Source organism: Microtus pennsylvanicus, chromosome 5 (assembly GCF_037038515.1).
Source record: "Microtus pennsylvanicus isolate mMicPen1 chromosome 5, mMicPen1.hap1, whole genome shotgun sequence".
NCBI classification, from domain to species: domain Eukaryota; kingdom Metazoa; phylum Chordata; class Mammalia; order Rodentia; family Cricetidae; genus Microtus; species Microtus pennsylvanicus.
Window position 1 is genome coordinate 105,339,114 of NC_134583.1, and position 14,307 is coordinate 105,353,420.

A 14,307-nucleotide genomic window follows, 5' to 3' on the forward strand; every position below is an offset into this window, starting at 1 on the left:
GTGCTGGGTTTGAAGGCATGCAACACCACTGCCCAGCCAGCCTTCGCCTCTTAATTCTATCACCTTGGTGCTTAGACTTCAACAAACAAATTGAGGGGATGTATTCAGAACACAGCAGTCACCAAAATATTACTGGAGAGATGAATGAATTTTTCCTTAGATTAGTTTACTTCCCTTTAATTTAACATTTCCTTCCAGTCCTTGCGCCTCAGTGTGGTCCAGCTCCAAATTCGAAGCAAGATAGATTTTTCAAGTCGCTTCCTTCTCTCCACCTCATTACATCACCTTTCTTTAGGGAACTTCCTTCAAATTAGCAACTTCCAGCCTTCTTACTCTGCTACCTGGTAACCGTATTGTTTTTTGTGGTACAAAGAATAGAAAACTCCTGAATTAAGGACTCTTTATGACTTGACTTCCCTTATTTACTTAAAAAAAATAACTTTTGAGAATTTTCTATATTGGGATACTGCGTTTACATCATCTCAAGCCTTCCCTCTCCCTCTCCAACTCCTCCAGCATCTTCCCACCCTCTCTCAAATTCACAAGCTCTTCTTCTATAATTACTATTGGGAGTGTGTGTGTGTGTGTGTGTGGCCATTGTCTTATGAAGCTTTTCCCCATCCATGTCTACTGGTGTGGTCACCATGCATATCTTGTGCAGGAAGAGAGTACAGCATCCTTGTCATCATATCTAGAAGACCCCTTCTCACAGCAGACATCCTGGTCCCATGGTTCTTACAATCTTTCCATCCCCTCTTCCATGATGTCGCCTGAGCCTCAGGAGTAGGGGGTTGTATTGTGTATGTATCATTTGGGACTACACACGCAATTGTTCCCTATTCTCTGGATTATTACAGTTGTGGATCTCAGTAGCCACCATCTGCTGCGCAAAGAGGTTTCTTTGTTGATGGCTGAGAGCTACACTTCTCTGTGGGCACAGTATTTTAGTATACGGTACAGTTGGAAGCTAGACTGGTTTAGGAAAAAGGCATTAGTACGTTCTCTGCTAGGGTCTATGACATCTCCACCTGTAAGTTCTTGGCTAGGTTTGCAGTAGCAGACATGAGCTCTGTCTTAGTTTGCCTTCTATTGTGATAAACACCATGACCAAAAGCAACTTGGGGAGGACAGGGTTTATTTATTTCAGCTTATAGCTTATAGTCTATGCTGAAGGAAAGTCGGGACAGCAACTTAAGGGAGCAGGAAATAAAGCAGAGACGATGGAGGAATGCTGGCCCTGTAGTCCTCTTCATGGCTGCCCCAGCCTGCCTTTTTAGACCACCTAGGACCATCTGCTCAAGGGTGACATCACCCCCAGTGCGCTGAACCCTCCCACGTCAGTGATCAACTGAGAAAAGGCCTCCAGAGACTTGCCTACAGGCCAATGTAATAGCAAGGCATTTTCTCAGCAGAAGTTCCTTGTTGCAGATGACCTTGGACTGTCAAAGTGACAAAGAACTAACCAGCCCAAGTAACCTTCCTACAGAGCTAGCTTTAAGTCCAACTAGACAGCTGTCATTTATCCTCAAGATAAGAGAGTCACTGTTGGGCTGGAGAGATGGCTCAGTGGTTAAGAGCATTGCCTGTTCTTCCCAAGGTCCTGAGTTCAATTCCCAGCAACCACATGGTGGCTCACAACCATCTGTAATGAGGTCTGGTACCCTCTTTTGGCCTGCAGGCATACACACAGACAGAATATTGTGTACATAATAAATAAATTTAAAAAATACTTAAAAAAAAAGAGAGTCACTGTTGCACCATTGGGGATATCTTGTCATCTTGCCAGGCCAGCCATTGTCGTGATTCCCAGGTACATAGCATCTTCTGATCCTATGAGAGCTTGCCTTCAGGGAGGAGGCTTCCAGATTAATTCCAGCTTGATTCCTCCTACTCCTGTGGCTGAAGTGGGTGGTATCTTGAGCAACAGGGTCCTACCGTCAAGTTCTGTGAGGTACCCAAAGACAATGGGGATAGCCTATCTTGTTTTTGGGGTCCTAATCAGCAGCACAAAGGAAGATTTTCCTTATGTGGACTTGGGTTTTTGTGAGTCTATAGCTCTTATAGGGAACACTATTACTTCATGTGGGGTAATTCCATGTAAATGAGATATATAAATACATGATACACATATATGTTATATGTATTTTTAAGTAAGCTTATAAAATAGCATGTTTTCCCAAGTCACTTATCTCAGCTTCCTTTCTCTCCCTTTGCATTAGCTTCCACCACTTAAATTTGCCCTATTTTTCCTTTTCTTCCTTCACAGCACCAGTGTCCTCCTAACCCCTCCTCTGGCACTCACCCCACCGCATGGTCCCATCTTATGTTCCTGGAGCCTGTAGTTACCCCAGGTTATATATTCTAAAGATCTACAAACAAGGGGAAACCATGGAAGGACTCTATAGCCAACTGTACAGATATTTGGTTGACTATGATCATTGCTGCTCTATTCACAATAGCTAGAAAATGGAAGCAGTCTACATGTCTGTCACCTGATGGATGGATAATGAAAATGTGGTACATATATGCAGTGGGATTCTATTTATATGTAAAGAAGAATAAAAATTGAGGGTAAATAGACGGAGCTGGAAAGGAATCCAGTTTTAGTATATAATGCCAGGTGAAGTAATCTAGACCCAGAAAGACAAATGCTACATATTCTCTTCTCCTTGCCTCCAAACCCTGATGGTTAAACTATGTAGATGTCTCCCAGAAATGAAGGCCACTCATCCCTGTCTCCTCTGCATCTATATGTAGTCAAGTGTTATATGCTCTGCCTCTGGGATGTATGCATATGACAGATACCTGGAACCTAGCGTCTTTCTTCATTTCTCCTTCGGTCCTGTTGTCCAGGATGTGTGGGTGATGGTTGCGGCACATCCTAGCTGCTGAAGAGGAGAGCAACACTCAGGAGGAAGTGGCGTAGAGCCTCGGAAACAGTCCCTACTGTGGTCAGTGCCTACTGAGGGCTTGGCTAAACCATAAAAGAGGGGAACTGAACTTACATGTTGTTTAGACTTCTGTTTATGCTTCTGAAACCAATCATAACCAATTTGATGTTTTCTTTTGGCTAACCGTCTTTAGAACTGCATGTATAACCCATGGATGTGATGTCTAAACAGATCAGAAGTCTTAAAAGGCAGAGTCTTTCTCATCACTGTCTGTCTCTCTTTGGTCGCTGATGCTGTACAATCAGTGTGAGCAACTTAATGGATGCCAATCCAGTTTTAAATTTGGGACCTATAGTTTTGCAACTACATATTAGATATTTTAATGTGCAAAGTATCTTTTATTTCTAACATAAATAGCAACGTATATAGACTTTGCTCTGGAAGTTGATTTTTTTTTTACATGAAGATATGTACTGGTGATGCTTTCTTTTCCTAAGAATGAGGCTTATGTCCAGGGGTGCTATAGTGGCAAAAATATTATATGGGTAGCAAACAATTTTATAATTAAATTTAAGACCCACTCCACTGAAGAAAACACAAGCTTGGGACAATAAATCTGGCAGGAACCCATGACTTGTTTTGCTAAGTGGACATAGTAACAAACTACTCTGTAAATTCATGCCTATGTACTCACAAATTAGTGCAGCTCTCAGACTTCATTGGAAAAATTTCTTTTTTGCCAGGGACAGTGGTTAATGCAAACACCCTCAGAGCTGATCAGAGTGCAGAGAATACTTTGTCAGCTCATCCACAAATGGGACATCACCCATCAAGGCTCAGGGACCTTGTGAAAGAGGGCAGAAAAGTCCTAAGGCAGCAGCGTGGGAGGACTAGAATGAAAGAGCAGGGACATTACAGGACACTGCACTCAAGAACTCATAGACCGGGCTGGAGAGATGGCTCAGTGGTTAAGAGCACTGCCTGTTCATCTAAAGGTCCTGAGTTCAATTCCCAGCAACCACATGGTGGCTTACAACCATCTGTAATGAGATCTGGTGCCCTCTTCTGGCCTGCATGCATGTATGCAGAATACTGTACACACAATAAATAAATAAATCTTAAAAAAAAAAAGAAGAAGAAGAACTCATAGACCTACGTTCCTACGTTTGCCAGCACAAGACCTGCAGAACAGAAAGTCAGGGAACAGTCTGGCATGGAAGAGAAGGAACTCATGAGCCCCCGCGGTGTTGATGGACAGACTTCTGGAGTAGGGAGAGTCGGTTTTCTTTAAGAGTGTGGCTGGGTAGGTCAACCGTGCTCCAGAGGATGGGCTCACAACCAGGGGTATATATGCACAATACAGATTGGACTCATTGGGTTACTTGAAAAATAAGAAGATACAAAGTTGGGAGGTAGGGAGGTGGGGGTGGATTTAGAAGGAGTTAAGAGGTAGGGACTGAGCTGGGCGGTGGTGGTGCACGCCTGTAATCCCAGCACTTGGGAGGCAGAGGCAGGTGGATCTCTGTGAGTTCGAGGCCAGCCTGGTCTACAAAGGGAGTTCCAGAACAGGCTCCAAAGCTACAGAGAAACCCTGTCTCGAAAAAAACAAAACAAAACAAAAAAAAAGCATTATATTTTAAAAGTGAGGCTCACCTCATTTAAATTTTATTATTACATTTAAATATATATTTATTTTAATCACTTCATTCCATAATCAAGACATAAAACTTTGTCATGCCTTTGAAGATTTATTAGGTACCTCTCTAAAACACTCATCAAAGGTAAAAAATCAGTATTGTCTTAAGGAAAGAAAGAGTCCAGGCAGGGTGGTACAAACCTAAAACCTCAGAACACTGGAGGCTGGGGCAGGAGGATCACAAGTTTGTGACCAGTCATGACTTTAAATAGTGAGACATCTCAAGTTGTTAAACAGAGCTGGGCTTAGTGTTGTACGCCTTTAATACCAGCACTTGGGAGGCAGAAACAACTGGGTCTCTGTGAGTTCAAGGCCAGCTTGGTCTACAGAGCAAGTTCCAGGACAGCTATTGCTACACAGAGAAACCCCGTTTCAAAATTTTAAAAAGTTAAACAATATAAGAAAGTATCCCAAATAGCTGTATTTTCTACATTTGAAAATAAATTTTGTTTCTATTCTAGCTTGTTATTTTAGTTATCATAACTTCTCATTAAATAAATCTTAATAGTAATATACTGGCAGATGCAGTATTTTGGGGGGCGTGCATCCTTGTAATATCATGGCTACCTAAGAGAGGTTGGTCAGATAATGGAAAATGTTACCTTTTCAAAAAGAAAAACCTACATTTTTATTGTGTTACTGCTTACAAAAGCACATAAGATTGTTTAAAATAAATATACATCAATGACTCTGTTGTGAAAGAAAAAATTTTAACTATCTCTTAAAATATTAATTGCATATACCTTTGAATAGAAATCTATGATAGAAATTTGTCCTATAGGCACACCTATGAGGATATTTGTAACATTCTAAACATGGGCTTAAGGACAAAATGTTAGAGGCATATAAAGTATTCAATTATAGATAAATAGCGAAGTAAGTCTGACTTATACTAGCATAAGGCTAATTGTAATATAAAGGTTGCTAGGACCAACTTTATTTTTATCAGCCTTGAAGGAAAATATGGCAAAAAGATCTTGGATGAAACATTCTGGTAGTTTGGGGGACATTGGAGTTGAACTCAGGGCTTCATGATTGTCAATACACACTCCCACTGACCTTCAAGCCCAGTCTAAAGCATTCGGTTAAAAAAGAACCCACATTGTAAGATGTGAACTGGCCGCCTATACCTTAATACAAACTTAATTTCCTCCAGCATCCATACCCTATACACTAACGAAGTCTAATTTCCTCAATATACATTTTGTAGTTTTATAATCATTCCATGATTTAAAGTGAAAAGCTATCTTACCGGGAGATTAAACAAAAACTCCAACGAGAGCAGTTGGCTTGTTCCTTCTCAGGAAGTACTGTTGAGAAAACTATTTAATATATCATAACAGAAACAAAGTATGCAGGCGATAAACCTATCAGCAGAGCCAGAGCACTCACCTGAACCTTGACCCCATCTGGCTAGGGCTCTTTGCGGTCTGTCTGAGGTCCCCAGAATGTACACACCTATCTTCTGTGAGAGGCATTTACACTAGCATTAAGCGTTGCTCAAACATTCTAGGCTGAATGCTTCTATCTTGCAAATTTAGAGATCAATTATAATTTCCCTTTTGATATTGAGCAAAACTGAACCAAAAGGTTAGGCTTAAAACACAAGATCATTTTTTAAAATATTTATTTATTTATTTATTTATTTATTTATTTATTTATTTATTTATTTATTATGTATACGATATTCTGTCTGTCAGGCCAGAAGAGGGCACCAGACCCCATTACAGATGGTTGTGAGCCACCAAGTGGTTGCTGGGAATTGAACTCAGGACCTTTGGTAGAGCAGGCAATGCTCTTAACCTCTGAGCCATCTCTCCAGCCCCACACAAGATCATTTTAAGAAGATATGTGGTTAGCCCAGGAAATAGTAACCAGGATTGGTGGGTGGAATTGCATCAAATTAAAAGGCTCTTCATAGAGAAAGATATGGCGGAGTGAAGAGATAGCCCGCAGAATGGAGGGAAAATCTACCTGCTACTCATCTGACAGGATTGTTATCCAGAATATACAAGTAAGTCAAATATTAAACACCAAAAGAACAATTAACACCCAGTCAACAAACAGGCAAATTAACTGAGTAGCTCTTAAAGGAAAAGAAATGACCAAGAAAATGAAAGAAGAAAGTGCAAATCAAAACTACATTGAGAGTTTACCTCATTCAAGTCAGAATGACTGTCATTAGGAAAAGAAAAGCAACACATGCTGGCGAGGGTAGAAGAGTGTGGGACACTGGACCTTTTACAGTGTTAGTGGGAACGGAAGTTGGTGCTGCCATGGAAGTATTTCAGTGTGAAAGTTGCTCAAAAACAAAACAAAAAAAGAACTACTATATGATCTAGCTATACTATTCCTGGGTATTTATCTGAAGGAATTTATGAAGAAAAAAACATGTGCATTTGAGTTTATTGTGGTATAATTTACAGAAGCCAAGTAATGGAATCAACCTAGGTGGCCACTAGCCCCTAAAATTGCCTTTAAACGTGGCACCTATACACAATGGAGTTTTATTTAGTCATTAGAAGAACAAATTGTCATTTGCAGGACAATGGTTGGAACTGGAGCTTGTCTTACTAAATAAAATAAGCCAGACTCTAGAAGTCAAGCATCATATATGTGGATCCAGGAAAAGAAAACAAAAGGAGAGGAAAGTGAAAGAGACAGGGAGTAAGGGAGAGTAAGGAGGGAGGAGGGGGCATAAAGGTGCAAATTGGGTGTGTGTGGATATGATCAACATATAGAATAGCATGGATGAAAATGTCAAGATGAAGCCATTGTTTTATATAATCTGTATGTGCTAACAGGATATAATCAGTATGTGCTGAAGCGAGGGAGGGTACTGAAGAATTAGTGACTGACAGAATTATCTTCCTCTATTGTGTTGTTTGGCAAATATATTCATTTGTCAGCAGTCATGTAATAATACACAAAAATTACGCAATTTATATACTAAAATTCATGAAAATTGTTGCAAATTTGTGGATACTACTACCTGTAGCGCAGAGCCTGTACAGGACCATTTGTCAGCCAGGCAAGGGCCTGGAGATTTAAACACACAAAGACACACAGACAGAGACACAGGTCATCCTTGAAACAAGAATGCCCCCTTGATTGTGTGCCAGAGCCACTTATATATGGATTCTTAACTGATAGCCACGGCCCAGTTAAACCCACCAGAAACCACTCCCCTGCCACCAGGAACTCCTGAAGGTCTCATGCTCAGAGTAGCTGCAAACACAGGAAAAACAAGTTGTTTCCCTCAGAGCAGCTGCAAGCATAACAGGTTGTTTACAGGAAATTCAGGGTCTGGGTCCACAGCCCCCAACAGATGGAGATCTATCTTTTGAGTGCAATCATAAAACCTCTGGAATATCAATACTAATAACAAATAAGTTACTATTTAGAACAAATTGTTATAAAATCTCTTATAGAGATTATAAATTAATACTTTGTAAACACTAGATTAAGCAAAATACATCTTTAAGCATAAAAAGAAAGGCGCACTTAGTGGTTCCATTTGGAAGAAGAAAGGGAAAGTGAAAATGGTTAACCTAGCAGTAAATGAATTCCGTACTCGGTATTTTCTAAGTTGTTGCTTTCAGATCAATGGGTAGAACTTTGGTCTTCAGCTCACTATGTATTTCTCACTATCAAGCCACTGCCATTCACCCAGCCGAAAACGAAACTTTCCTTTATATTTTGACTTTGCACTTTGAAACTTTCAGTTTACAAAAGTTACGATTGCTTTAAAGAGATTCTCACATGCCTTTCATCTTGTTCTCTCCAGTATTAATAGCTTACATTTATTTTACTGTTACCAAAGACAGAAGATTAACTTTGATAAGTTACCATTAATTGCTTTGTAGACCTTTTTAAAGATTTTCTATTTGCCTCAAGAAAGTCCTATTTGTATCTGGGGTTGATATTGCATTCCTGAATTCCAACTACTGTCGTAGGGAGTGGGCAGGAAGATTGTCACAAGTTCAAAACCAGATTGGCCTACATAGAGAGATCCAGGCTAGCCAAGGCTATATAGTGAGACCCTATCTAAAATAAAATAAAATAAAATAAACGTTAAAAGCAAAAACCCAAAGAATAAATAATATAAACTAAAGTCTTATTTCTGGAATTTCTGGACCAAGAACCAACCCCAGAAGCCATGTTATATGTTGTTGTCTTATTTCTTTTTAGCCAAATATCTTGCTCAGCCTGTCTTTCATAACTTTAGTTTTCATGACTTGGCAAGACTATTGGTGAGTTATTCTGTAATAGAGTCTCAACTTGAGTTTGTATGACTTTCCTTATACTTTAATGTTGATAAAACATTCCTGGCCGGGGTGCTTCCAAATTGGTGTTGACCACCTCTCCAAATATCCTCTGAGAAAAGCACCCGATGTCCACATAGCCCTAACTGCCCCTGCTAATATGGATCCCATGGTTAAAGTGCCTGCCAGCTTTCTCCGCCATAAAGTTACTGTTTCCCCGACTACTGTTAATGAGTACCTAGTGGAGAGATACTTTCAAACTATGCAAATAGATTGCCTCCCTTCCCCACCCACTTCCTTTTCAGTGCTGGCAATTGAACTCAGGATTTTATGCACGCTAGGCAAGCGCTCTACCACTGAGATATATCCCAAGCCTCTTTTCAGTTTTTGTTTTATTTGTTGATTGGTTTGTCTGTCCATCTGATTGTGACAGGATCTCTCTAATGTAGCCCAAGATGACCTTGTACCCACTATGAGCCCAGGATGGTTTCATTCTCACGGCTCTCTTGCCTCTGCTTTGAGTGCTGGGAATTACTGGTGTGCAGCACCACATCCTGATGCCTCTTTTGCTGTTGTGTTGTTTTGAATCATATTTTAGTGATATAATTTATAGTCCATTCTTGTTTCTTAAAATATAGTATTGTTAATATAGTTTATTCAATATACATTATAGCTGTACAACTCAATGAATTTAAATGCATTTATACATCTGTGCAAAAATCACTACAATCTAGTTTTACAACACTTTCATTACACCAAAAATTTCTTTGGGACTGGCTGTATGGCTCAGCGGGTAAAGGGGCTGGTTGTGCAAGCCTTATGACATGAGTTCAATGCCCAGAACCCACATAAAGAAAGAAGGAGAGAACCAGCTACATAAAGTTATCCTCTGACTCCCACATATATTTTGTGGCACATGCCCACCCCCACCATACACACACACACACACACACACACACACACACACACACACAGATAATGAAATTATTAAAGTTCTTTTATGTCTAGCTGCCATAAGTCTGCTCTCCACTTTAAGCCCTGGGTAACCACTAATCTGCTTTCTATCGTATTCCTGTGATTTTTTAAATCATTTACCTGCTTGACTTTTATGTTTGTTCATCACAGCATATGAGATCTTTTCTGTGTTTTTGAAGTCAAAGACTGCCCTAGTTTGCTTTGATAAAGACCATTGACCAAAAGCAACTTGCACTGGAACCTTGCTGGTAAGCCACAACCACATGGTAATATACAGATTATAATAGAAATGGGTTAACTTAAGATATAAAAGTTAGCCAGAAATATGCTTAAGCTACTGGCCAAACAGTATTGCAATTAATACAGATTTCTGTGTGATTATTTTGAGTCAGGGTGTTCAGGAAATACAACCCTGTCTCAAAAAACAAAACTAGAAAATAGGCCTGGAGGGAGCATCTTGGTATGATAAATGTCCTAGCAAGCTCATAGCAAATGTCATTTTAAATAAAGAAAAACTTGAAGCAATCTTATTAAAATTAGGAACAAGAGAAGACTGTTCCCTAGATGCACACCAAACACTGTCTCTCCTCTTTCTAAATGCAGTGCTTGAAGCCCTAGCTAGAGCAATAAGATAAGAAAAAAAAATTAAAGGAATATGAAGACTATGAAGGAGCAGAACAAACTCCATTTGGGGAAAGAACTCCATTTTAGATAGGATGTAACTGGGGGTGGTGGTGAATGCAGCCCAGCAAAGTCATAAACATTCCCCAAAAAACTGTGACAGGCCTGGTCAAAGTGACCCACCATAATGTCTAAATAACAGCTGCTTACTTTAAATGTCCATGTAGGTATCTGAATAACCATTGTTTTGAAATTCCTGTCTGCTGACAGTCACTGTTTTGAAATTCCGCTGTGCCTCAACAAACAAATTCAAAAGTTGTATACTTTTACCCAATCCCGAAACACCAAGGCTTGTGCCACCTTGTTTTCAGTTTTTCCTCTTAAAATCCTGTTACCCTGAGAGCTCAGGGCCATTCTCCCCTACCTGCTGTGTCAGAGTGTCAGCTTATGGTCCAAGTTAGCTAACCTGTAATCAATAAACCCCAGTGTGTTTGCATCAGATACTGACTCTGTGGTGGTCTTTTTTTTGGGGGGGGGGTCCCATGATACAGGCATAACAAATGGAAATAGAAAAAGCCAAGTTATCCGTATTTGCAAATGATATACCTGAGATTTTAAAGACACTGTCAGAAGAATGAAAGGATACAAATTAAATTACAAAAATCAGTAGTCTTTCTATATGCCAACGACAAACATGATGAGAAAGAAGTCATGAAAACAAATCCCTTCACAGTGACCTCAAAATAGACACATAACATCATATACAATCCCCCCCCCAAAAAAAAACCTATAATGTGCCTAACCAAGGAGATGAAAGCCTCAACAATGACAGTTTTAAATCTCTGAGGGAAGACAAAAGAAGGTGGAAAGCTCTTCCATGCTCAAGGACTGGTAAAATTAATATTGTGAAAGTGATCACACCTAAAGGCAATGTATAGACCCATGACATTGCACCTACCTGGTAATGAAGAAAAATGCCAAAAATACATACAGGAGGAAAGAGTGTTTTCAATAAATGGGCCTGGAAAAGACTGGGTATCCATGTGTAGAAGAATGAAGCTAGACCCTTATTTCTCCACACAAAAACCAACTCCAACTAGGTCAAAGACTCTAGTGTAAAACCTGAATCTCTGAAACTCCCACAAGACTGCACAAGGTGACCCAGTATAAGGAGTAGGGTACTAAAAGTCAACAAAAGAGTCAGAGACAACCCCTGCTCCCATTATTAGGAGTCCCACAAGAGGACCAAGCTACACAGCTGTCACATATATGCAGAGACCCTAGGGCAGTCCTTGGTTGTCGGTTCAGTCTCTGTGAGCCCCTCTGAACGCAGGTTAGTTGATTCTGTCCCACAGGATTCATGAAGAGGAATGTTACTCAGGAGAGTCCTCATTCTGTTTATGGAGGGATTATTGAGGAAAAGCTACCACTTCCTCCTGAGGCTTCTAAGACACCTTCCAGGGAGCCTAAAAGGACCATCTTCTGCAGCTGCCAGCCCCAGAGGATGCTGCTGGACAATGGTCCAGGAAGGAAACGCAGCCTGGGGCGTCAGGGTATAGGCTTTAGTGAGATTGGTAGGGTGGCCAGGCTGAATGAGCTTTTCCACTGCATCAGATATAGCTCACAGAGAAGAGATCTACTGAGAGAAAGACTCCAACTTCTGGGAATGGAAGGAGAGTAGCTACAAGCTACAAGAAAGTAGGCTACAAGCTATCCACAGGAATAGAAACTCATTGATCTGGTGAAATGAGCTGTAGAGTAGAATAAAGAATACTCTTTCAGATAACCCCCCAAAACCAAGAAAGCCAGCTTGAATGTCCACCAGACACAGAATGCCCAACTACGTCAGCTCTTTAAGAGGGTTGTCATTTCTCATACCCCTTACCCCAGTCCTCAAGAGCTCCTAAACTGGCCACCAGCTGTGGTGGAAGAAGGAAGTGGGACAAAGTGGAGAAACAACTTTGCATTCTTCCTCTCCATTCCAGTTCCAGGCTGGAAAATAACCTCTGGGGGAAGACAGGCAGACCTGTGATTGGTATCTCGAGGAGGTATTCTGGTCTCAGATATGAAGCCCCGTGTTCTTTTTCTTTTCTTTTCTTTTCTTTTTAAATTTCTTTCTGGCTGGCTGTCTTTTTCTTTTCTTTTTCATTCTTTTTTCTTCTCTCTTTTTTTTTTTTTTGAGACAGCGTTTCTCTGTGTATCCTTGGCTGTCCTGGAGCTTGCTCTGTAGATAGGCTGGTCTGAAACTCACAAAGATCCGCTTGCCCCGCTTCCCGAGTGCTAGGATTAAAGGCGTGTGCCACCAATACTGGGCAATGAAGCCAGGTTTTCAACCAAGGATTTTTACCTCAGAGGGGAAGAATCATGGAACCTTTCTTGTGATCATTGGTATTTGTATACTCAGGTTTTTCTTATTGATTTTTTTTTGGGAAATTTACATCAGGCACCCCGCCCCCACTCACTAACCAGTTGCTCCATCTCCTCCTCTCACGCCTGCAGCATTCCTCCCAACCGCCCCCCCCAAAAAAACACTAATTGAAAGCAAAACAAAAAACCCACACAAACCCACCTCATTCCTCCATCTTTCCAATACAACGCCATTCATCCTAGTGGCACTGGGTGTGTGGTGAGTAACACAACCTTTTGTTCAATCAGCCCCACCCACAAAATGTTCATTGCTATGAATCGCTGGTCTAGCTCAAGCTCCTTGACACACCATTATCCTCACCGAAACTCCTCTCAGACATCCTGCATTGCGTCAAGTCACAGAGAGTCTGCAGTTTTTGGTCCACAAGGCCAGTCCCTTCATGCACTCCAGGGGGTCATAGATGGGGTAGATGTTAGAGTGGACCAATTGAACACCCTCGGGTTTTTGTTTTGTTTTTTTTTAAGTTTGTTTTTTTTTAGCAATGATTGAATCCTAGAAAGAAGCATTTGGGATCCTTAGCTCACAGCTGTCTGCCCAGGCCAGCATTAAGATACTCTTAGAGTTATACTTTCTCTTTTTGAGCTCTAATTTCCCTTTTGGCCACCTCAGCTCTCGAATTACCTATTTTACCCAGAAATTATTTTTTTCTATTCTGTTAAAGAAAAGAATTAAAGCTAAGACTTCTAAAAATGATTCCTCTCCATTCTGTTAAAGAAAAAGACAATCAAGCAAAGACTTTAGATAATGACATCCTCAAATGGTGGACTTGAACCTCTGCCTTTTAAAAAGATGTATTATTAGCGTGTGTTCGTGTGAATAATGTGGATGTGGATGCTGTACTCTGGGTGAGAAAGTCACAGATGACCACATACATAGGTCAAATTAGAGTCCTTTATTGCCAGTGACCAAAATAGGCTATAGCCCTCAGAAAGACTCTTGACCCTGAAGCTTGGGGATAGAATGTTCTCTAAAGGGGAAAAAAAAATCGCAATGACATCATTCATTGCTAGGTATAGGTCAGAGGAACCTAGTAACGCTTGTTTGGGCCATACATTCAGCAGGTATTTTGGTTACGAATTTGGGCCCTGTTCAATGTGTTGTCAAGGTGGACATAACTGATCGTGGGTTAGGGGCTGAAAAGCAGACAGGAAGTGACTGAGGTAATACCATCTTTTCCTGATCTTATCCACTTCCTAGGCACACACGAGGAGTTAGTTCAGAGGACAATTTTGTGGATCTGGTTCTCTCCTACCTTTTTATGGGTTCAGAGGTTCAAACTCAGGACTCCAAGCTTGTGTTTAAGGCTTTTCTCCACCAAGCCATATTTCATTTGCTTTGATGGACTTTTTATTTCTTTTATTCTAGTCTCATACATTTCATTCTGACCACAGTTTCCCCTCCCTCCACTCCTCCCAGTGCCCTCACACAGTT